We start from the raw sequence: 26472 nt of genomic DNA on the forward strand, positions 1-26472 counted from the left end.
CCGTATGTCCAAATATTGATACACTTAAATATTGAAAAAAAATTTGTACGTGATTCTAAACATTCTGCAGAGTTCGTTTAAACTTTCTTTTGGTTAGGAAATACTCTTTCGTTTGATTGTTCTCTCTTCACCGAGAATCGTGTTTTTTTTAAGATGATACAAGTCTGAATTGAGGATCAGGTTAAGTGCACCAGGTGCACCGGTAGTGTAAGCGTCTTTATTTTTTTCTAGAAACAGCCCCCGAATCGTTCATAAAAAGTCAAGTTCAGGTTCTCAACGAAAGAGAAAAGAAAAACAATTGACCATGATGACTTCAATCTTGTAGCAAAATAACCCTGTTCCATAAGTCTAATTGTAAAACGTCTGCGTAGTTACGGCAAGTTTTGGTATAATGTATCAGTTATGAAATGAAAACTCCACACGCAGGTGCTGAGGGGATATTGCCACAGATAAAAAGAAAGTTGACTTTACGAATGAAATGTCGTTGCGTTTGAAGAGAATTAAACCGAGGAATAACGACTACAGGGGAAAATAGACACATACTATAAAGATAGTATATTAACTAAAATAACATGTACAACAAAACATGTAAAGGAGCAACCTGCACTAAAAATAAAATACGGATAAAGTGTACCAGTAGGTTAAGGGTCCTCTCATTTTCTAAACACACATTCCTTACAAAGTTTCAACAGCAGTTTTTCTTGCCTTTTCGATTTATTCTGACAAGGAAATAGCATGATCTCTTGAATGATGTGGAATATCAATGTTATTGTAACTGACATCTTTTCATGTCCCCTGAGAAAGGGCGAATATCGAGTGTGCTGTCCAGGCACGGTCTGCTGTTGTATAAAACCTGATGTTTGGAAAAAAGCAATCTTTATTGTCTTGATCAACATCGATTCGTTTTTTCCATTAATCCTTAAAATTGTCGACTTCATTCTATACCTTGTCAATTGTATTTAGGATGGAAGCTTGTTGCATAAGTTTTCTATTGTCAAGTAGTTTATCTTATTTGAACAGGTAATTGGTTGTTCCACTATTGGAGTGCAGAGATTTACATATTTTATTATGTTTGACAAATAGCTTACTTGATGAATGCATTGGCAAAGGTTTAAACACATGTTGTGGACTAACATAAATTCTATATAATTGGTTCTAAACAAATAAATCCCAACACATATTAATTACCACTACGTTTTTAGCTCTGAACGGTCCACGAATGAGAGTGCTTACTGCTTGAAAAGATTTGCATGGAACTGGCTTAAGAATTAATTTTGCTCTCGTTTTAATATGAAGTTCATTTGTTTGACTGCATAAGCTCGGCCAGTAGTATCACAATTTTGTATTCAGTAATGACCATGTGATTCCTCGTCAAAAATGAGTCATGTCTTATAATACTGTTTACAAGTACTTTCGGAACACATATTTGCATACGTTTTTTTAGATTTCTTTTTCTCTTCTTGTTGTCTGAACACAAATGAAACAAAATATCATTTTCAAGTATATTGGGTTTTTTTCCTGGACGGCATTTAATTTCAAATTATATAAATGTATCAATGCAATCCAGCGTGCACAGTTTCCTTCAGATTCATTCATAGTAAGAAGCTATCTCAAAGTTGAATAAGCATCAAATGATAAAATGTTATGTTTGAGAAAAAAGTCAAAATGTTTAATTTTATAGACTAAATAAGGCGTAACATTTGTATTCACTATTTCACAAATTACGTTTACTTGCATAACGGAGTAACGCCAAATAAAAGTGGTGAACTTATTGAGTTTTTTTATTAATGAGGGGGGCCCGTGCAGGCCCGGGTGTTAAAAGAATAGGCCTACAGCAGCGCTAAGCTTGTCGTAAAAGGCGACTAAATAGTGCTCAGAAATCTAGCCGGGGGCTAGGCGCTTTGCCCACAGAGCAACTGGGATGTGTGCCCCAGGTGGTGGAATGGAGTACCCCTGGCGTGTTACATGCTGGGGTTGTCAGGCTATAATACGGAAAACCTGACCACAAACCATAGTGGTGCCCCGTGTTTGGAAAGATGCCACGTTCCTCGCACGTTAAAGAACCCTGCTGTGGTATTCGATAGGAGTAGGAACCTTTGCGCTCCGCCACAGGAGGCTAAATTCCCCGACCTTACCCATCCCCCTTTTTCCAGTGGCAATCAAAATTTGTCGACCCTATTATCCTTGTGACCCATCTTTTTTTTCATTTCATCTTCATTTTATCATCCATTTCATGTTCATTGTCTGAATATAGCTGAAATATTGCTGCTCGGACGTTAAACCCCAACAAACATACAAACAAACAAACATTATTAATGACGAAAAAGTACGCTGACAGTTCCATTCATCATCTTTCTTAGTCAATTCTAGCGGTCTCGCTTTTTTTGCATAGTCATGAAAAGGTAAAAAGAGAGTAAAGTCCAGATGTTATAAGGAATGCACTCAAGTATTTTTCACATTGGTATTTTTAGCCTTTCGGAATGGAATAGGATGTAATAACGGCGATTTTGTCTGGATCGTTATGCATTCCTTTGTTACTGACCATGTGTCCTAAACATTAAATTCATTTTTTGTAAAACTGCATTTGACGGGTGCAGTTTAAGTCCAGCAGTAGTCTGAATAATCCTCGAATATGCAATAAATGACTGGAAAATGTTAAGCTAAAATCATTACGTCACCCAAATGCACTAGCGAGAAAATTGTGGAAAATAGGACAAAGATATGCTTTAACAAGATGACTCCGTTAGTCCTGCGGGAACTCCTTATTTACCTGTTGGAAACAAAAACAATATAGGATATTTGTATTGTTAGATTTTTTCTTGAGTAAAACAAAAATAACTGATGAAGCTTTAGGGCGACATCTTCATCCTTGATTTACAGTCTGGATTTTATTACACTAATGCTAAAAACAACATTCAGGTTTCAAAGTGGACACAAAATGGTCAGGCAATATCCGTCAAGATAAACAAGTTTCTGTCAAAACAGGTACTATTAACCGTGATCTTTCATGCATCTGATAAATGTTATGGAAAACACCCAAAATCTGAATACATCATTCATCAACAACAATTTGATATAATGTTTCTCACGACAATAACATGTATATATAGTAAACTTAATTTCTTCAAAGTCATTCTTTTTTTTAAAAGCTAATGTGTATGTTTTAAGTATTAAAATCAACCTCACTACACCTTTCTTTTTTGAATGCAATCAGCGAAGCTTAATAATATTTTAGTATTGATGCTCAGTTATGTGTATCAAGAATATCAGCATGTTCTTGACACATAGACATACGGATTAAAGTGATAGATTGAAGAACAAGCAGAACAAGTCTCACAGCGAAGTAGTGTTGAGTAAGTTTTGTATTATTTAAACATGAATAATTATAATCCTTTTATATTTTTAACAAATTTTATATTTTTAGGAGGAGGTGGGTTTGCTGAGAACTACTTTCTTTTATTAACCAACACAAAAATATGGAGTTTTGAAACGATAAATTAATTTGAATATTATAACACATCTAACGATTTAGCCTTATTTAGGGAGTTTCGGTTGCTTATGTCATACAAGAAGTTCAATTTATATGAATTTGCAACGAAATGTTTTGTACATGTATCTATACAAGCACATAAGCATGTCAGATAAACTAATCTACTTATTTCCTTTCCTCTTTCGTCTACCCCGGGCTTGACTTTTTATGAGCAACTCGGTGGATGTTTCTAGAAAAAACAGAGGACGCTTACCCTACCGGTGCACCTGAGTCCGAGTTGCTCATTTACTTTTGTTTCTTAGTATGTATTATTTTAGTTACTTTATGTTCTTTGTTGTGTTTGTCTGTTTTCTGTTTTGTATAGTCTTTGTCTCTGGATTACATTCTTTTGATTTCGCTAGAATATCGGTTATTCAGTATAATAAAAAAAATATTAAATTTTTATCGATGAATCTTTGATCTTAACAGAGCATGATATTGCACTTTCATGCTCATGCACTGACACTATGAGGCGGTTTTGTCATGTAAGGGGACGAAATTTGAAGCTAGAGTAGCCTCATCGATGGCAATTCATTTCTATAAAACTTATGACGACCTTTTTTGTGTCCAGTTGTTCCATATTTTCATGTAGGAAACTACCGTACTATACAAATATTTGTTTTCTCATTAGGAATTATTCGGTTGTTTTGCCTGCACCAAAGCTCGGTAAGTTCTACTAGATGTAACTTCCCTTTAGACCGAAATCAGTCTTCCGGTGCTTGTAATGTTATATATTACCACTACGGTGAATAAAAGAAAGACAACCAAAAACAAAAATGTCAAACAGGGCCAAACGTAGTATTAGTATTGAATTGGCACTTTGGAATAGTTTTAGCTCGGAAGTGTCATTCTCCATATTAGCCAGGCAGTGGGTAAAAAACATGTTATGAAAAAGCCATCCTTTGAAAGTGTAATGATCACAAAAGGACAAGATGTTCCATGTCATGTTGGTGCATTGCGTTATAATTGCATGTAAGTGTACTGAAAATGAACATTTCAAGGGCAGATAACTTTGTCGAATACCTAATTTTTCCTACCGCTCTATTGAAAAGTTTCTGAGCAAATCGATTAACGAATGATTTTTCAAATAGAGAGCATCCTTGAGTGATATTATCTGGTCAGGTCGGTGGGGTTTTGACATGCATGTTTCTGATTTATCCCATTTTGCCAGATCCTTACAAACACTTACACTTAATTCGTTTGATTAAGAAGGGAACAGAAATGTGTGGTTTTCTACAAAATAAAGTTACGTTTAATCATTGAGTCGTACGAATACTTTGGGAGCCAAATTATAACCAAATAAAAAAAAAACCACGAGATTTGTTAACAGTTATTTGAAAACACGTGAAGGTACAAATCGTAATTTAAGTTATTCGATATTACAGTTTTAGTACATGAACGATTCTATTTGATGGGTGGATTTGTCAACGTGTATTGACGGATCGGCATATTACTTCACAGACGACTTCCATATACGTAATTAACGACGAATCTTGTTGAAACTGGTTTTCGATTTTCTAATAGACAAAACCATTGGTTGTGGGTTAGAAGCAAAAACGAATGTTATAGTTATGTTTAAATACTCTTCCGAAAATATAAAAAGAATATTTCACATGCTTCCTATAAAGTGCTTTATCGTTTGAAAAAAAAGTAATAAAATCAAATTTCTGTTCCCTTGGCTCATACTACTATGTCTCAAATCTTACACCTATTAACTCCAGTTAATGTCGAAATAAACACGGAATGAACGGAATGTGACAGTCGTCTACTGTACTTAATGTTTCGATTATTGGCATTTCCTTTCTAACTTGTCTTGAGTTGCTAATATATTTATTGCTCCTTTTTTTTATTGCTAATGACATATAATTTGTTTAAATTTTGAGTATAATACATTTCAGGCCTCACCATAATCAACACATGTGTCATCGTGTAAATCAGATCATCATTGTACTTAAATTAAGAATTCTAAGAGTGAAAAGTAGAGAATACATTTGTCGACACATTCGTGCCCAAGCCTACCACAACGGTAGTCAAATCATTTCAGTTGTGCATATAGCATATACAAATAAAATGATTCAAGGTTATGCGATTTAAATCCACATAGTGGAATATTACATGTTTTCTTCTACCCTCAAATTTGAGAATGAAATTTATTCCCATGATTAGATTTAATGGATAGTTGAATTTTCAGTCTTTGTCAAAAATATGTTTACTACAGTTTCCATCAGTGAGAGGATGATTAGATCATGTTTCAATGAACTCTTTTTAGAAATACTTATGACGCAGATAGAAATTAAAAAAATCAATACTATTTTATTAAAAACGCCATAGATACACGTGCATCACAACCAATAGATGAGTACAGATATTTATAACACGATATTATGTGAACTATCAACCACAGTCTGTTCTTCGTTTTGGTATTATGATAAGGTCTGTTTTCTGTCTTATGATTCTCATTTTGCGCTGATGATGTTTTGTATTTTATGTTATCTTCCAAATAATGAAATTTTATTTGACGATTCGCTTATGATTACTTCGGTATTTAAATGAAAGAAAAAAAGTTTCAAAGTTCTGCACCAAAACGGAATTATCATTGTGTTTTGGTTTTCTTCATTGAAGCAATATTTTGTTCTAGTTTTATCCGATGTGTTACCCTTTTTAGTCCGATGAGTTAAAGATTTTTAAATGTACACTACACTAAAGAAAAAAAAATTTCAAAATGTCTTTGGTTTATTTTATTCTATTTATTTACTTTTTTGTAAATCAAAAGACGTTGTTTTAGGTATTTTTCCAAACAATGCACCTAAAAATGTCCATTTTAAATCTACGAACTCTAGTGCTTATATCTTTTATTATCAGAAAAACTTGTGTGTATGATATACAACTTCTATTGGTTTAATTTAAAAAAAAAACATTTCTGTCATTCATAAATGGTCCGGGGTTAATATATAACTATATGCATATCGGTATTGATTCATTTATCGTAGATCGACCACCAAAAATTAAGGTTCCATGGATTGTTAAAATTAATTTACACAATTTAAAACTAAAATGCCGACCTCCTTCACAGGTACAATGTGTGTCTCTGTGATTGGAGTCGGTATGTTTGCCCCTGACGAATGCCATCAAGTCGAAAATTTTGGCCCTTTTTAACTTTTAAAGTGGCTATTGTTCACTTATTCATTGTTCTTATTTACATTTATTCTGATTCACTTCACAACTTATGTTTTTTTCTTAAATGATTATTTTCTACCTAAACCTATATATGGAAACGGATTAAAATGTATATAAAATTTACTTCATAGTTTGAATCACAGTTTATGTCAGACTATACATGTAATCCAGACAACCCTATTTATTGTAATACTAAAATATTTTATTGTAATACTAAAATATCCATTGTTTTCTTGGTTATAAAATTGTTCTATCCTAACATATTCTGGCTGAACATATTTTTTTGTTCATAGCAGACTATGGTGAAATTATAGAAGTTTTATAGTGAATGGTTGCAAATTTATTGATATTGATTTATTTTTTTGTGTAACTATAAGTTTTATTTTTTTTTTTTTGTAAAACAGGGATGAATTCATTAAGTGTTTGTACAATAATTAACTTTATTTCATCAAATTCATTTGTTGTACTGTTTAATTATTTGTTTGTTTGGTGATAATATTTCATGGTTTTGTCTTTGTAACTGACCTTACGAGTACATATTTTTGTGGTTTTTTTTATTAACTTTAGTTAATTGGAAAACATTTCTTATTCAAGCTGTCTGATTCGCCATATTCTTCCGCATAAAAATGACTTGTTCCCAATCCCTTGCAAAGGCAGAAATAATACAGTATTGGTAACGGTTACTACGTTTGTTTTTTAGTCATTCATTAACTGAAATGGTATAATGTTTGTGTTCTTGAACAAGTCAAATATTTACGTTTCCTTCTGTTATATGCAATTAAGGGTTCTAAAAAAACAATGATATCGACAACGACACAGTTAAAGAAAAAGATATTCCGAATATGACAAGCTCATTTGTAACGTTTTCAACACTAAATCAAGTGGATTAAATAATTAGTAAAATGTATTTGCCTTTGTGAATGATCTTTTTTTTTACTGCTAATTAAATTACGTTATTTTGAATTTGACGATATTACTGTAAATGAAAGACGTTATTAGTGTAATACACAAATTCATTACAGAACAACTCACAGACTTCAGCATGCCCGCTTTTGACAACAACACAATTCAACCAGTCGAGAACACAATACCTGGGACACAAGAAAGACAGAAACCGCCATGGATGCGTTCAATCATCACGGCTTTCATTGTCACATTACTCTTCAACCCTATTTGTGGATTTTTTGCTTTATATTTTGCTGGTTACTTTTAATATTGTGGAAAACCTGTCTAAACCGAAAACCCCTTAAGGAGGTAGACCTAGGTAATGGGGAAACAACTCTTAAAAATCATTAAACGTTTGTATTCAGCATTTTACAGCAATAGCAATCTTATGTAAGCATAAAATAAACTTGTCATTTTTTTTTGCTTCAAACGAAAGCTTGATAGGCTTCGGTGAAATTGAATATGATACAAACATATCACTGTTTTCATGAGTGATGCCCCTTACCCTAGGTCTACCTCATTAAACAGACATTTTTTGAAGTCCCTTATTATCAGTTTTAAATATATTTTGAACATGGATAAACGAACACTTGTCTAAAGTAAATATTTCTTATAGTCATAAAGGAGTTCAGTTAAGACTGGTTTCAAATAATTAAGGATCAGTCCATATAAAAATCAGACAAGATGTGCTTCATGTATGTCAAAAATCCACCAGTCTTTCTTTAATTTCCTATTCAGAATTAATTACAGACCACCAAATCAGTCTGTACATATATAGTATATAGACAGTACATGAAATTAGGTCATCTTTCTTGAATTTGTTTGATTTGGGTGATTTTAGTGGGAGATAAATGTATGAATTTCACAAAAGTGTTATGTGAAAATATAGCAATTGTAGACCGAAAATCTATTGTTTGTTTAATGGGTTTTTCTACACCATGAATCACTTTACCATTGGCAGTACCTGAATTTTATATGGACTGGTACTTTCATATATGCATTAAGTTATGATACTGATATCAGACAAACAGTAGAAACATTATTTTAGATGACATTTCAAACTTAATATATCGATCAAAATTATAAAGAATATGTTAACAATCCGAAAACAAGTCAAAAAGTAATTAACAACTCGATACACAGGCTAAATCAGTTCACGTTAAATTCGAGATAAGTAGTAAAATTCGCATGATTCTAGTGTAAAATTTCTATAATATGTAAATTAGAGATGTTGTATGATTGTCAATGAGACACTCATCCACCAAATATCATGGTCGTTTATTTAATAATCTTAATGCATTTTTTGATTATGTTCGCAACCGCTAAATTTATTACAATGTCACAATACAGATATTTAATATGGAAAGTATGAATTATTACATCTAGTTTCAGGAAAAGGCAGCTGGAAACAGGCTGATTTTGAACGAGCAAATCGCAGTGCCAAGTGTTCAACTATATTCATCATTATTGGTATAATTCTCGGGATTGCAACATATGTCTTAGTTTTATCCCTTTACTTCACACTTAGAAATGATGAAACGTCATCAACCTTTGCTGCAACAACGACAATGAGAACAATAGTCAGAACTGACATTATTGAAATTTAAAAATAGAGAACAGGATACAAATAAGGTGCATAAACCTTTTATTATTAGTAGTTTGATTGTAGAATAGATATAACACATAATTAAAATGAAGAATAAAGTTTAAGGAGTAGTTTAGGAAAGAGAGATAATCATATATCCTTTTTGGAGGGAAAAATGCTACAAATACTACATATTTTTAAGAGATCATAAAATGTCATCCATTGTTGACAGCAGATAAACCCACATGGTTTGGTAAGGTATAGTACAAACTAATTTAAGAATAAAAAAAGTGGGCACTGTTGATCTTGTATATCTAACACAGACATGAAAATTATGAAGTTTTGGGTTTCTCAGACAACGCTAAAAACACATCATTTCTTCATAACATAAAATACAAATCAAACAAATCACAAAATATCGTTAACTTATCATAAGGGGTTCATGTTTAAATGAACTTGTCAGAAAACTTATGTAAAGTTTGTGACGCCATCCCTGTTGTCAAAGTTGCCAAAAAAAGCAAAAAAAAAAAAAGCGTCTCGCCTTCTGCAACTTTCCTTGCAAGTGAGACCAAAATTAAAGCATGGTAAAGGAATTTGTACAAGTGCCGCATCACTTGTTTTTTAATATCCAGTGTGTTCATTATAATGTTAACATATTCTTCCTAATATAACATAATATTATAAAACTAAAATAATAGCAGAAAAAAATGGGTTGCCCACGTACACCAAAGTTGGCGGTTTTGGTCTGCCAGGTATCAAGTTATCATGGAGTGACAAGTTCCATTACACATCAATAACTTCATTGTAACTAGTAGTTGGATTTAAGTTAAAACTCGCAAACAAATACACAAATGAAAGAGGAGAAACGAAGCCTATTACATTTTGGTAAAAACAAACCTTTTTGTCTAAATTACAAATTAATATGTACAATGCAAATCCTTAACATACATGTATGTGTAAAAATCCATATTTGTACTGTGTTTAGTTGTTTTGAAATATTTTTGTCTACACAAAAAAATTCAAGAACAACATACCAATACACTGACAGACAGACAGGGTGAAAACTATATGTCACAGCATCCTTGGTGTGGGGTCCTAAATAATGCAAAAATGAATATTGTTTGATGATACCATTCAAGTCAATTATGTTTTTGTGATTGCGACATTTCAATTATCTACTGGTACCTAAAATTGGTCAAGATCTGTACACAAAATCTTACCAGTTAAGTCAGATATGTTATGCTGTATTTCGAAACTCTCTCTATTTCAGACAACACATTTCTTAGTTCGAGGTCATTTACAGTGTCAATTTCTTCTGCCAGACGGGAGATGTCCTGCCTTGAATGTTACCTAGATGTACAACTTGCAAATAAGCTTCCAATTTGGCTAACAGATAGCCATTCATCTCATCATGCTGAACATGTTTTCCCTCTGTAAGATTTTGTGGTAGAGTCTGGCACGGATTAATAATTCCAGAGACGTGTAAAACTGACTGTAACGTTTATTACCAGAGTAAAAGCGAGCTCTCTGAATATACAACATGTTCAAACATATATACTTTTCAATCAATGTGAATCTGGACATAAACATCCTATGTGTCCAGTTTACCCGCCCATTTCTTATTTGTGTACAAGTATGTTTTGTCCTCCAGGTATTTCTTTTGACTTGCTTATTACTTGTTACTTGTTGTTTTTCATAACATGTTCGTTTACTTCCCCATTTTGGTTGTTTTATACCCGTAAGCCTTTTTGTTTGTTTTATACCTGTACATGCATATAATTCAATTTATAGTTAACATGAACAATATTAATTTTTAAAGTCAATACACATTCCTCCCTTTCTCAGAAATAACAATTTAATCAATAATGTCTAAGCACTGTCCTATCACAATTTTGTCTTAACTTTATGGTTTTTGAGATATGTGCAGAAAGTTACTGTTTGACCTCCATGTTTTATTTTTAGTAACAATGGCCATGTTTTTCGACAAAAAAAAATACTAAAGATACCCCACGGAACAATCATATCAAGTTTGGTTTTAATTGATCTGGTAGTTGTAGCTGAGGAGACAAAAAGAAATGTGGCATGGACCAGAAAGTGGCATTAAATATCAACTATTTGACCTTTGAGATCAAAGGTCAATGTCAAAGGTCACCAACTTTAGTACTCTACACGTTGTATTCAGATGATCTACTTACACATGAAAGTACATACCAACTATCAAAGCCTACATGTACATGTATGTCAAAAGACATAAAGTTATTTCCTGGAAAAGCTTTGTACGAGAAGAAAGAGAAGACGAAAAAAATCCACACAAAACAATATGTCCCCTTCTGGAGAAGGACATACAATTATAATTGTTAACTCAGAGAAATGAGAAACCACCATACCTTCAAACCATCCATATCTATGAATCGTGTAAGTGGTAGTTTGGAATTTTTCACGATGAAGAAAAGGGATGAACTTCATTGCCCAATCCATAATAATCAAAACCTCATTCGGCTTTAAGTTTGACAAAATGTCCTGCTTTCGCTGCATCTTGATGAACAGAACATATACAGTGAGTATGTCAAGCACAGATTTGCCTACCAGAATGTTAAATTTCTTCTTGTTGCTCAGATGGAATGGTATCTTGTAGTTCTGTATACAGATTTGTTACTCTTGACTTAGACTGCAAAACGGCAAAACAAATTGAACAAGAATTACTATGGTCATGCTGACAATGTGCAGAGAAATCTTTTTCCTTGTTGTCACTAAGGGCATATGTTGAATAATGGATAACAACATCTGATTGGAGGGATACATGATGTCAAACTTTAAATGTTGACTTGTCCGGTAAAGAAAGAATGTGACTTCTTTTGTTGAAGTAGGATCAAGTCCAAAAGTGTTACATTTTCTTACAATTTTCTCTAGAGTATCGATTCCTTTCATGCCATCAGCAATTGTGCTGTCAAGACCTTGCAGACTATTCTTTTGTGATGAAGCACACATCCTAACGGTTCTATAAAGGGATGTCCTCTTCAATGAAGAAAAATCAACTGATTGATAAACTTTGAGGTGGAGCTGAATGACAAATGGAATGACGAATGGAACTGTTCTTACAACTTTTGATATCTTGATTTCTGCAGCATTTGACAATTTGATTACTTTGGATCCAAAACCAACTATTTGGCAATAGGCAGGTGAGGATAAACATTCTAGAAAATGAGCTATCTTTGATCTTGTCAATCTATCCCTGTGAATCTCTTCTTTTTTTAACAATGTCACCAGGACGCTGCATGATTTCTTGCTCAATCAAGTTTGGAAATGGTTAACCTGGTACCAGATTTTTTTCAGCTCCTCTTTTGTATATTTATTTACGAAAATTGATAATATTTGTATTTGAATATCAGAATAATTGCTTCAATTGATTCATCAATCAATAAGTCCTTCTGAATGTAATTTAATATAGCTAGTTTAATGCATACATCAGGGAGGATTTTATCTGCCTAATGAGTGATGTAGCCTAAAATTGTATAAATGCTCTCAACTGCTTTAGAGACATAATAATGTTTAGTACCGGTATGGAGTATGGTTCCTACTGAAGATGAATATCATGGACTAGAATTAGCTGAGATATGGAGTCAAACATAAACCATATTGTATATTCAGTACTAATGAACAAACCCAGGAGAGATCTATGTACAAAAAACACTCTCACGAACTCTGTTAAGCTTCTGAATAAAAAATGATTTTCCAAGCCTTCTACTCAAAGTCAAATGGCTAAGATTTATTTTTGCAGGAGGCAAATTTTACAACTATTTATCTTCATGTGTTCTTTATTATCATATATCAATGGTTATGAACATACATTTTGTATAGTATATATGAATTATCTCTATAGAATAGTTTCATTTTCGTTGATTAAAAGAATTGTTTCACGTGCACTTATTTACATACATACATACATACATACATACATACATACATACATACATACCATCCTCAGTATTAAAATCCTCATTTTCTCCATTGAACTTAGATGCAACTTTGCTGTGTTCTTCTCTACAACATCTGCATATACCTGTAAAATAGTTATCAAAGTTAAGACTTTTAAATTAAAAAAAAATAACAAGTTTGTAACAAGAAAACTTGGTTATACATTAGAAAACGGTGGCATTTTTACAGAGAAAGTTATTACTTACGTAGTTGTTTTTGTTTAAGTCTGTATATCAACGACTGCAAGTTTTAATGACTTTGCAAGGGGCTTGAAAGATTTTCAAAACTATGAGTCTGTGAGCAAAGCTCACTATATATGATACCACAACCCTTATATGTTATCTAAAAATGTAAAATAGAGAGGTAACCATTTACATTATGTTAAAGTTTCATGAAATTTTATTCAGTTGTCAAGGTGTCACAGCTAAAGGATGGTAACCCCTAGCCCGCCCTAGCTAATGTATCTCTATGTACATTTGTACACATATCTAAATTATGTAACAAAGATTCTGTGAAAATTTCACTACATTTCATTCAGAAATTTAAAAAAAAATTCAAAAACATCTATACAGCAGACTAGGGGTAGTTTTGGATAAAAGATGGTAACCATCCTTACTAAATAATTGCAAAGTTCATGTTTTACTATGGAAATCCCCGTATATCATTCAAATCAAAATCAAAGAGGTGCATATCTACATTATCTAACAAAGTTTCATGAAATTTGATTCAGTAGTTCAGGAGTTGTGGATTAAAGATGGGCACCATCAAATATTACGAACTGACTGACAAACAAACACCTAATTACTGTGTAACACCCACCTTTAAAGGAAGAGGTATTTCAAATACATGTATTTTGGGGCAAATTTGAAATTAAGTTTGTTTCCTAAACAACACTATTTTAAAAAGTAGGCAAATCTTTATTTTCAACATGAATATTGATTCTACAAAATGTACCATAAGATTATGAAAATGGTTGCCTTGAAAATAACAAAAGAATCTTGTGGATATAACTATGTAAGGCTATAGACGACTTGCCACTTTTATTCTGTGAAAACACACGTCTTTTGCACATCAAAAAAGGTCATAGATAGATGAAAAATCACTTACATTGATTGAATGGCATGTCAGTGATTTTACCTCGAATACAATTTTCATCAGCACCATAAGCATCTACAAATGTTATAAGGACCTTGACACCTGATGGTCACATCAGTTTAAGAGTTTAATACAATTTTAGCCTTGAGAGGAGTATCATTTTTATTTATTAATTTTTTTGCTGTATTTGATTACCCATATACAAGTTTTTCTGCAGCAGGAGCGGGTTAACCCAAATCTAATTTTGTCTATACTTGTAATATATTTCTGGTGGGGCGAATGTGATATGGGTAGGGAGAAACATTATTTTAAATGGTATTGTTCCTAATTTTTTTTTATGAAAATCAAGATCATTTCCCCTAATAATGAATAAAAAGGACCATTTTTGGACTTATTCTTCTGCCAAGAAAAAAAATTACCTCCCCTTTTTCCTTCAACCTCTCAAATCAAATGGTTGTCCCTTAAATGTTGCTTCATTAATTATAATCTTACCATCGCCAACTGAAACTGTATATTTCCAGTACAAATAAATTTGTACTGCCTTGGTGTAGGATATCCCTCTGTCAGCTTTTCGTTGGACTCCCCATGAAGTGGGTGTTTGCCTTTTGACGTATGGCATTTCCAGTACAGTCTAAATTTATCACGATGAATACTTTGGCATGTTTAAAGTTAGTTGTGTCAATAGAATCAATAATCAAATTAGTTGAAGTCCAACACGAGCCAATATAAAAGAGGATTATAAAAGAGTTATTTGGCTATGTTTTTGTTCTGATGCATTTGTGGATCTGAGGTGTGTATAAACACTTTTGTTACAATCACTAAGTCGTATGTAAAAATCTGTTTTCATTATAGTGTGTTGATAAACTGCATGGATAACTGTCATGAATACTTAGAATACACTTGTTAACATATGTTATGGCTAGATAAATGTATATCCATGTGTTCTTCATCATCCCTCTGTCTGTGTGTCTGGTCCAAATGTTGTTCTTGTTTTCATGGTTACAAATATGGAGAGTTACGCAAGGGGAAATAACTCCTTCATAGTTTGTATTTATTTTCAGCAAAATTTTTATACTGGTACAAAATGTTTAATTTTATTAGTAATAAATTTTATTAGGAATATGATCAGAACCAAACTATATGCATTTTCTTTATGATATACCATAATTAGGGCAAATTTGAGACTAGTTTAGAGAGTGGAAAGTAGATTTTTTAGACATTTTTCAAATAATTTGGTACTTAAAGAGAAATGAACAGCATCAACAATTGTCATAATGCAACTATATTAGAATAAGATGGTAGTTGTTCATGAAGAAAAAGATCGGAATAATTATTGCCTCAAAATAATATGTTTCCCTAAGGGTAAAGATATGAAACCACTGAAATGTATATTAAAAATTGGGAATTTTCATATGGTTGCCATAGTAACATATATAAAAGGCTCAGTTCAAATTTTGTTTGAATGGTATGAAAGAACCTATTTTCTAAAAGCGTTATCCCAAAGATTAAAAAAATACGGTTCCTTGGAAGTTTTTAAGCTTTTAATGGATAAGAGTTTAAAAACTATTTAAAATAGGCCGATTAAAGCCATTTTTAAATCAGATGCTATGGGAACAGGACCATCAGATAGATTTTTTTTCTGGGTTGAAAAATTGAAGAATAGTTCCTACTCTTGTATAGAATAATACATGTCAAGTGAAAATACAATTTCTATTTACACAATTATGGGATCAACATATATCATATTTTAACAAAATAAGCAGAAAAAAAGTACGGGAAATCTGAAGATGACGCTGTAACATCTGTACTAACAGCACGAAAACAAATAAAAATCTGGATTTTATGCTCATATCCATATAAACATATAAACAAAACTTAACTAAAATCCATTGACCTGTGGACCCATTTGTTATGCTTTTGCATGGTTTTATGGTAGATTTGGTGTTAATATAAGATATGATGAGGAATTGACGTAGTATGTTTAAGTTGGTATGTCAGTTAACTTTCATAGAAATATACTTGTGTATTGCAGCATAATTTGGAAAAATAGACTTTCAATTCCGTCTAAATTTTATTACGGCAAAGGCGTAGATAAAATAAAGATAATTTTATAGTTCTCTGATCCAGGGCTGCGCTGGCTATATACATAAAGTTAGAGAACATAAAAATGTGTACGAATCAATAATCAATGTTCTGGTGCCTTTTAAAACAAAGTTTTGTTTTATGTATACATGCACCTAATGATATGAGAATAAGTTACACCTTAAATGCGGGTGGTCATCTTTACTCAGTGTTCTTGTGTCAATTTGTCATGTTGTCCTCGTTTGATCAACGAAAATGGTTGTTAATGAGACTACATTAATGCAGAATTTTGACAATAGTCATAAATGCCATTATGCAATTCCTAGCAAATTTTCTATAAATATTCTATAAATATAACGGTACAAAAAAAAAAATAGGTTTAATGTAACATAATATGAAGTCTTAGCGCATCGTTCTGCATTGCTCTGTAGGGTGTAAAAGTTCAATATTAGTTTAGTAGTTCAAACATATGGAGGGAATCGTGGTAAAGACAAAAAGATTAATACTCACTCAATTTCGAGCATACATACAACATTCAAGTTACAAGGGAAATAATACAATATAATGTGGGATGAAATTACGACGAATTAGATATTATGTTGATATATTTGTTGATAACTAAATACTCCCATTTTGCAGTGTTAATTTTATTTTTAAAGTTGCCTTTTTACCATGAAACTGACAAGAATTAAGTTTCATGGTTAAAAGAGCCAGATCATATGCATTCTATCCATTCGGTATACGATCCGACTCAATAATTTATCCTTTTCATAGATTTCTAAACAAACACTTCTCAACCAACATTTATACATTGCTAAATCTACGATAAATCGCCAAAAGATCAAACAGACAAATTATGATTTGTTCAAAATCGCCAAAAGATCATTTTCAACTTGAACAGAATTATGTCTATAGTCTAATATTGCATGGGAGTAATCGAATGGCTATTAACACCTTTCTCATGTCTTTAACTATTGTTAATATTTACGTGAAGAACATGCATTTCATTCACAAACTTGTCATTGAGTTAAAACTGAGGATTTATTTTGTGCTTGGACTGATATTGCGATATTGATGGATGACCACCAGGATAAAGTTTTCTAAGAAATACTGGATTTCTCTAGAAACAATACATCAATGCAAAATATACAACACATGCACCCAAGTTAAACTTGACGACCTAATCCAAAAGTTTATGAAATTATTTTTTTTTAATAAGAGGACTGATCAAAGTCAGCACCTGATGAAGAAATATTATTTTATTCAAGTGTGAAAATTACAGAAACTGATACTTCGTCAGCACACGGTAAGAACTGTTTGTTTGATGTCTCATATACAATGGTTATTGATAGATACCCAATGATTAAGTAATAGTTTAACACTACAACATCCTCCTATAAGTTATAATTTCTAAAACATGTTGTCGTGGTTCATTGAAAGGCACAGACAAATAAATTGACTCCATCATAAGTCTCACGTGAACTTCAAAGTGAACGTGAAAGAGTAATCAAGGGAACCAAGGTTATAGCAGTAATCAAAAGAATGCAATCCAGGGACAAAGACCAGACATGGAAAACAGACATACACAACAAAGAACATAAAATAACTAAAACATACATACAAAGTAACAAAAACAAATGGGAAACTCGGACTCCACTAAAAACTGGGAGCATGGAGCAGGTGCACCGCTAGGGTAAGCGTCCTCTGCTTTTCTATACTGCTTAGTTGATCACAAAAAGTCAAGTCCGTGGTAGACGCAAGAGGAAAGGAACATATTGTTTTGAAGTTTTCCATTGTCATAAAATTACTTTTTTGTATTATGAAGCTACAGTTGACTCTAGTTCATATAAAAGATATGAAAGTAATGTTTGGCCATTTTTTTTACACATAATAATTTGTCAAAGCGTATTTTGGACAAATTATAATATGTACATGTACATGCACAAAGTAAAAATACAAATTACGATTGGTATGAAATAACAACTTGTTTAGTTTACAACATATTTATGCATATGTACTTCCTGTAAAATATAAAACGAATATTCAAAGACATGGCTTACTCAAAATAAAACATTGAGAAAACCTTGAATCATCAGGAATCACAAACTCATTAGATAAAATGAGACTTTAAATGGAAGAGTTCTCAAATGAACCAATATTCTACCGGAAATCTAAAGAATGTAATCCATGTACAAAGACCAGACATCGAGTATAAAAACGGTCTGTTTTTGAAGTCTGAAGATCAAATACATGACCTTGACACTTTATTGGAGAGTGAGCTTGAAATATCTGATATTGTAAGGCTATTAAGAGTATCCGAGAGAACTTTCATTTGGAGGATGCTTTATTTTAACCTGCAGGAGAGACTTTTCTGATATAAATGGCGACAATCTGAATTCAACAGTCTCCAACATAATTACAAAATTCCCCTTTTGCGGGAAATAGATGCTTGGTGAAATGTTGAAAGAGAAAGGTGTTTACTAAGTTAAATATGGCGATTGAGAGATTCCATTCACACAATAGATTCTATTGAAGTATAATAGGGAAAGGAAGGTGCACTGCAAAGACATGCCTTTATCCGAAATGCACAAAACCATTTCCTGTTTTCTTTTCCCTTTCACTGCTTGCTGAAGAAATGACTGTAGTGACCATGCAAAGTCAAAATATAACCGAGGAAAACAAATAATGTTTGTTTTACCTAATCATATTTTGACCATATCAACACTTAAAATGTTCATTAAAAACACAACAGAAAAATGCATTGACTTAAAACATCAAAGCAACTTTAGTGTTGAATAGAATACGAAATGTCTAACTCAAAGTTTTTATGTGTTTAGGTGGACAAATTTTGTCAACCACAACGCAAAAAGTGTTGATGTAGACATTTGTTCTCTCACTCAATCTAACAAGCGTTTATATGGACAACTATTTTTTGCTACGGTTCAGTAGTCTGTCTTTCCAATTTCGCTCGGTGACAATTTTATACTGCCCGTTTGTATTGTTAATGGAAACGGGGAATAATTAACCTTAATGGAAGCAGGATGTTTAGCGCATTTAAAAACCTGGTTTCACCCACTATTTCCATTTGATGTGCCAAAACCATGTCGGGACCATTGTGGTGTTGCCAAACTGTCCGGTTTAAATTTAAATTCATTACACGGACTTTCCCTTTTTGACTTCATCTCTTCACTATTGCCTAATCATTATTGGTACGATAATTTTGTTATTTCCCTTTATCCACGCATACTTATAATTTTATACTGTTATTACTTTTTTACAGTGTTAACAGGTGACTTTCCTGTATTTAATTGTATCATTTGTAGATCTTTTTGTAACGTTTATAATTGCGGTTTTCGAGCTTCAGTTTTAAGTATGGCATGCATGACACTTTGATTAAATAAATTGTCCTGTGTTCTATTTTGGTTAAGTCCTTGAACCGATTCGCTCAACGATTTACTGGACTGATGACTGCTGACTCATTGATCGTTGACGGATCGATAACCGATGACCGTCGACAGATCTGATCGCAGTTGTGTTATTTAAAATGACGGATGATCTGTTTACAATAAAGAAATGTCAAATAAAAGTATATGTTTAAATTTATTGCGTTATGTAAATATGTGTAAAATGATATTGAAAACAACGAAAAACGTTAAAATACAGTGACCGCTCTGTGGTCACGTGATGCGATCACCGGTTTAAAGGATCGGTTCGATGGATCGATGACTGATCGATGATTGATGACCAAACATTCTATGAAAATTTTCCATTGAAAAAATAGAACTGCTTACTTGAGCTAAAAATCAACTTTCAAACATCATAATATTGTGTTTTGTATTGTTGTATTTGGGGACTGAAATTATATCAAAATACTTACGTAAGTTCAGCTTTATTTTTCGTTTCAGATCAAAGGAAAGAAAACTCTCTTTATTGTCCTAACACTCTTTCATCCTTTCATTATTCCACAATTATCGCCTGAGTAAACATGATCATAACTGTGATGACTTTACTTTTGTTGATGTCTTCAATGTTTTTGCTGTAGTTAGCTTTATATTTACTATGATATTGAGAATCTCGATGTGTTTATGTAGAAATGATGGTTTATTATCGAGTTAATGGGAAAGTGTAAGGTCAACGCATGCCTCACTCAAACGCAAGTATTCTTGTTAAGTGATAGTCTTTGTGAGAATCATTCAAATTCTGTTATATGTGAGACGACCAAAAAAGGCTACACATTTTTATTATTGTTATTAAGTTGCTTTGTAGGTCTATATGATGAAATGTATAACTATTCATTCCACTCTGTCTGTTCTTAGGAGACAATACACATTGAAAATCCAGTTGTTTTATTGTTCTGTAATGACCTGTACATAGTTATCTCCCTTAACTTTAAATTCTACAGTACATATCATATATGAATTTTATCTCTTAAGAAAAGAGTTACATGAAAAGCCACATGCTAATTCCTGTTTACTATAATGGCATTTCAAGCAAAATATCAAAAATAAAAATCATGTAGGCTTTTCCAACCATAACTCACATTTTGCATGATTTTTAGGCAGAGTTACATAAGAACAGCCCGTTAGTTACAGTATGAACATAAATTGATTCCACTGTATCCTTGAGCTTTTCAGTTTTAAGGATTTTACTATTTCCTGGAACTATGACGATATAACCTAAATCGAGTGGTGCATACATGTATTTTTTTACTCACATGTTAATTTTTTGGTTTGTTTTGTTTTTTTTTTGTTTTTTGTTTTTGTGTTTTAGTTTTGTTTTTGTTTTGTTTTGTTTCAGTTTATGTGTTTACTATATACATAATAAGTTGTTTAAATAGATGGAAAATTATTACAATCATCCCTTATCATTAAATTTGCAAAGCCATAATTATATACCAGATCAATCGACAAACTGCGGTATATGACGTCACAATCGCACTGTAAACTTCCGTCTTTGCGATAATGATAAAAAAAATGTTAACCACTTGGAAGTTACTTTTCATCCAAAATAAATTTTATACCATATATATGTATTTTCTCGAAATTGGTTAAAATGCAATTCAGTTCACGTGTATAGAGGGTGGGTGTAGAGGCGTCCAGGTTACGTACTTGAGGTCAATAATTAAAAACAGGAAATAGCCCGCGTTAATGCATTTGCCCAAAACTCGTCCTTATTAGTATAATGCTTTATAAGTAAGTCTGATGCTTCCTCTGATCCTGATTTGGTGTAAACATTGCCTGGTTGTTTCAAAAACTCATATTCTCCGACAACATAGTATTGACATAATGCCGTCATAATTGTATGAAATAAGATGTCAGCTTCATAAATATTTATAGATCGATGTTTTAAGGCAATTGCGTGTGAATTGTCTGGATTTGTCGATACCATAAAATCACGAATAATTTGGCCCACCTCTATTATATACCAAGAGATACAAGTTTCGCCGAAGTCGATGATTCCGAATAAATCCCGTACAGCTGATATATTGTTATCTCTATGAAAACTTTGATATTCGTCAAACTCGTTCAAACTTGAAATGTCAACCAGTTTGTCATCAACAAATCTTACAATCAAATTGCCATCATGTAAATCTCCATTAATAATGCCTGTAAGATAATTTATTTGTGTTGAAAAAAAAATCATAAGTTTTCTCGATTAACAGCAATCACTAACACACGATGTAGTCGTAGGATCTATAACTGAGCATAATTCTATGCTTGTAAGGAGAGCATTGATACAGTGTGTATGTATATATTAATAACAAAATAAAACAAATTCCTTCATGCGAAAACTTTGTTAAGAGTATTTTTTTCTTTTTAAAATTGGACAAAATGCCTATAAGATTTTAACTTGTTGTATTGATACGGTAAACAAGTCTAATTATGCATATTTTCTCGATTAATTCAAAATGACCGTGCAATATATCCTTGTATTTACACTGCGACTATGGAATCATTTTCGGAAAAGAACTGAAGCTTTCGAAAACTGGCTTCTATATGATATAATTTAGATTTAATAATAATGCAATTCTCAAGTGCAAATGACGGATGTATGTTATTCCAAAATGCATTTTATTTGTAGCTGAAACTGAAATTTTAAATAGAAGCGAATAATATATAGTATAATATATCAAAAGTGAAATGTGTATTGAAACCAGTTCAAATATGAAGCTTTGGTCGATAGAAAAACTAGTTCAATACGAAATTTGTAAAAAACATCATTTGCATCTGTAAAAGCGCAAGCGAAGGTCAGAAATATTCATTACAAAAAAAAAAAGAAAAGGTTCTTCATTTCAGAACATAATAACAGTTTCAACCAACAAAGGTTATGCAATGTAATATCGGCACTATTTACCAATCTATTACCTATCAACCGATTTATTTCACCGTGTCATAGCTTTCCGGTTCTCGTTCGCTTACCCAGGAGGTGACATATTATAACGAACTCGGCAGATGTTTCAGCGAAAAATGAGGATGAGGACGCGTAGTTTCTCAATGCACCTAATATATGCTTCTAATTTTTAATGGAGTCCACGTTCTCCATTTGCTGTTGTTTCTTTATATGCGATCTTTCTGTTATTTCATGTTCTTATTGCAAGTGTCTATTATTTCTGTGTATAATACTCTTTTGAATTCTTGTTTCCTTGATTGTTCTCATTGACAAATTAGTAGTGTCTTGGAGTGTATTTGCAGCATTATGACAATTGAACCTTTATAACGTAATCAAGATAACTCAACATCACTCCTGCATTCTCTTGTTTCCATGGATCATCTCTTCCTTTTTCGATCATCATTAAAGATGGATCTAACTCCTTCACGGAATTATAAATGAAATACAAATGTCTCGGATAAGTCTTCAAAATACAAGTTGATTGCTGTTTACATTGATTCTTTATCTTATACTATTTTATTTTGTAAAAAATTGCGAATATTCTCACCACCCAAATTGTGTTCACGTGATGACCTTCTACTATTTCTGCATTTTGTATATCATAATACTGTTTATTTAAATGTTATCGCTCCAGTGTGATTTTTTTATATGACCCATTTGTGACACACTTCGGGGAGATGTATTGTTTATTAGATTGTTATCGGAATATACTCACCACTTGCGATATGACATGTGCTGCTGGCGGAGTAGGTAATGCTTACCCTTTCCGAGCACCTGATATCTTCGTTTGTTGTGAGATGTAATATTGTCTATGCTTTAGTTTTTTGTGTTAGAACTTGTTTCCCATATGCAATCTATTTTATAAAGTTCGCCACATTGTGAATGGAGGCGGTCTTTTTCTTGGTTTCACGTTCATGTCATGTACTTGGCTGTTAGTATATTTCAATTGTTGATGCTTAGGTTTGTTTGTTTGTTTGTTTTTTGTTTTTTGATTTTGTTTTTGTTTTTGTTTTGTTTTTGTTTTGGTTGTTTTGGATATTTTGAAATAGATGTACATGTGCATGTTCCTTCTTTTGATCACTGATAAACCATGCAACTTTTTATTGATGATTACCAAACAAGAAGAACTCACATAGTATCAAACAATTAACACACCGATATTTTTTTTTCGTCAGTTTTGATTCACTATAATGTTTTCTTTCTTGTCTTGTGCTTTGTTTTAAACGAGGAAGGATAAAAAATGCTAGCCATTGTAATTGCAATCAAAAGGTATTATTTGTTTCTTTTTGTAGGAATATGAATGAGACATCCAAGACGGGAAAGGAGTCATGGCCATCGCCACTATACGTCACCTAAGTTACATGATATCTTCATAGATGGTCTCCTTCCTTTCATACGAAAACCTCTTGGACTTCATCACATTAGAACCACACTTTATTCTATACCTCTCACTCTAATACACTCCCTTTACAAAACAAGTCTTGACACTCCTGTTTCTGACCCCACCTCATCATTATACAGACTTGTTGCCATCATTTTGGATATTGGTTTCCACAGATTCTTTAAAGCAGTTTGTGTGAAAAGTCAAGACGAAGAAAAACGATCATTTCTTCCACTACCGTTTGTGCACAAAGGTATAGATGCAATTAATTTGGCTAACATCCTCCATCACAAAAACGTTACCAACAAAATTCCCCCATATTTCAAAGACAAATCCATAACAATTTTTTCATATTCCTATACTTCACCCATTGCATCCAAAATTTTCAATTATAAAAGGCTATTGCAAAACCTTGAAATTGAGGACTTCAAGGCTAAACTACCTGAGTGTTCTTGCAACACCTCTCCATTCAAGTATGGTCCTTCTGGTCACGTCGTTACGGGAGATTTAACCATTATCGAAAACGAATCTCTACGTAATATCCTTTCTAAAGATCCCAAGTACCGTGAACCACGCTCCATAAATTGGAATTATAACTTTAAAGTTCTTATGGCTGCCGTCGAGGACTATGCAAAAAAATGAATAAAACAAGAGCAAGAAGACATTGATTGTCTGTCAGAGTGGTTAAAAGCCGTGAGGTCTTTAATTTTGAAACGAATGAAAGTTTTAAGTAGGTCAATGAGTGCTAAGGCTACATCATTTTCAAAGACCTCGATGTAGCAAAAATATTGTCTACTATACATGACAAATATGTTGTCGTACCAACAGACAAAGCCCAAAAACAACATTGTTTTTGTTTGCAAAACGTTTTATATCCAATGTTCATTATCAGAGGTAGACGTAGAAAATAATAGCAGTGATAAGACCTATACTGCTACCACTCTCTCCAAAGAAGAGATTGTTTTAAATTGAACAAGAATTATTTTATTACATAAATACAAGAATAACATGACATGCCAATATATAAGACTGCTTGAAGGCCTGTGTAAAATACAATACCAAAATATAATTCCAACACAAAATATGTTAATAGTAAATTACAGGTTCACCTCCAAAAATTTATCTTCAGCAATCACATTATTCAAGAAAGTTAGTAAATGTGCTCATATACCCCTACTGTCGCTATGTTGGATAAATTAGAAAATTAATTTGTCAGAGAAATACATGTAGAAGGAACCCAATAAAAAAGAAATTAGAAGTGTTCTATGATTATATGTGTATTACATGTACATGTAGCGTATATGGAAAACATTAGAACTTTGAAGAAATTGAACGAGTACATTTGATGACCCAGTTTATGTCAATGAAGTCAATTTCAGAGATGACAAAGAAGATCTGTCAGTATATGCTGTGCAATACTGTCACAAAAGACTGCAGCATACAGCATCCACACCGATTGTAAGTATTGGTTGTTAATAAGGTTAAATGCTGTAATTTATTATTTATAAGTCATTACTAAAGAAGTTTTTCATCATGAACTAATGGATCGTAAAATGTTGCTTGATTATCTCCCTTTGAAGTCCTCCAATAGAAGTTATACTTTATGCACATCTACAAATGAACCTAACATTTCTATTCAGAAATAGTATTTGAATTGTATTGTCCTGGTGTCCTGGAAGAATTAAACCTCCTCAAAGTACTTTTTAAATATATTTTTACTAATAATATATCTAAAATTTTAACCTGATTTTTTTTCCCAATCCCTTCCCAAAGACAAAGCCAAACTAGAAAAAGCATAAGCAAGACTTGATATGTTACAGCAGGCTGAGTTTACGGGCTTATTCCATCCACGCCAGGGACTTACAATCTCAAGGCTTTTCACAGCCAGGGGGTTGCATCCTGTTGTTCTACATATTATATCATGTTATGCTGAATTTAAAGAATGGAACCCCTAAATCAAAATGTTTCATTTTAAAGGTATATACAAAAAACAAAAAACAACAAACAATAGAAAGGCCATAAAGGCAACAAGTGTAAAATTAATCCAGACTTTAAAGCAAAATATTTCATGAATAAATAGAAATACTGTGAGGAAGTTAACAAAATTAATACCCCTTGCTTCAAACGGACAATAATGTAAAACACCTGAAGGATTATCCGACACTAGTTACATTCCTTCATCTACATATGATATCAAACTTTCCTTCCTATAAAGTTTCATTAAAATTCCTTCAGTAGTTGAGTAGAAGTTGTGCTTTAAAGGGTTTACTATGTAAAATCCCTTTGAAGTCCTCTTCCTTTATGCACATCTAC

The 26472-nt window shown here is 32.5% G+C and overlaps 1 long non-coding RNA gene and 1 pseudogene across 2 annotated transcripts; one reads left to right on the forward strand and one right to left on the reverse strand.

The window, feature by feature from the left end:
• The first annotated feature begins 3166 nt into the window (after positions 1–3166).
• Positions 3167–10953, forward strand: LOC148603161 (uncharacterized). Of its 2 annotated transcripts, XR_015916755.1 has the most exons (5): positions 3167–3353; positions 4161–4195; positions 7729–7908; positions 9038–9283; positions 10507–10953. It is a non-coding gene; the product is annotated as an uncharacterized LOC148603161 (long non-coding RNA). The 2 variants fall into 2 exon arrangements; XR_015916756.1 differs by lacking the exon at positions 4161–4195.
• A 411-nt stretch (positions 10954–11364) lies between these two features.
• On the reverse strand, positions 11365–14925 carry LOC148603162 (uncharacterized; annotated as a pseudogene).
• Positions 14926–26472: the final 11547 nt, after the last annotated feature.

This window comes from Perna viridis, chromosome 11 (genome assembly GCF_037379345.1).
Source record: "Perna viridis isolate PV_CMFRI_1.1 ecotype Kerala chromosome 11, ASM3737934v1, whole genome shotgun sequence".
Lineage (NCBI taxonomy): Eukaryota > Metazoa > Mollusca > Bivalvia > Mytilida > Mytilidae > Perna > Perna viridis.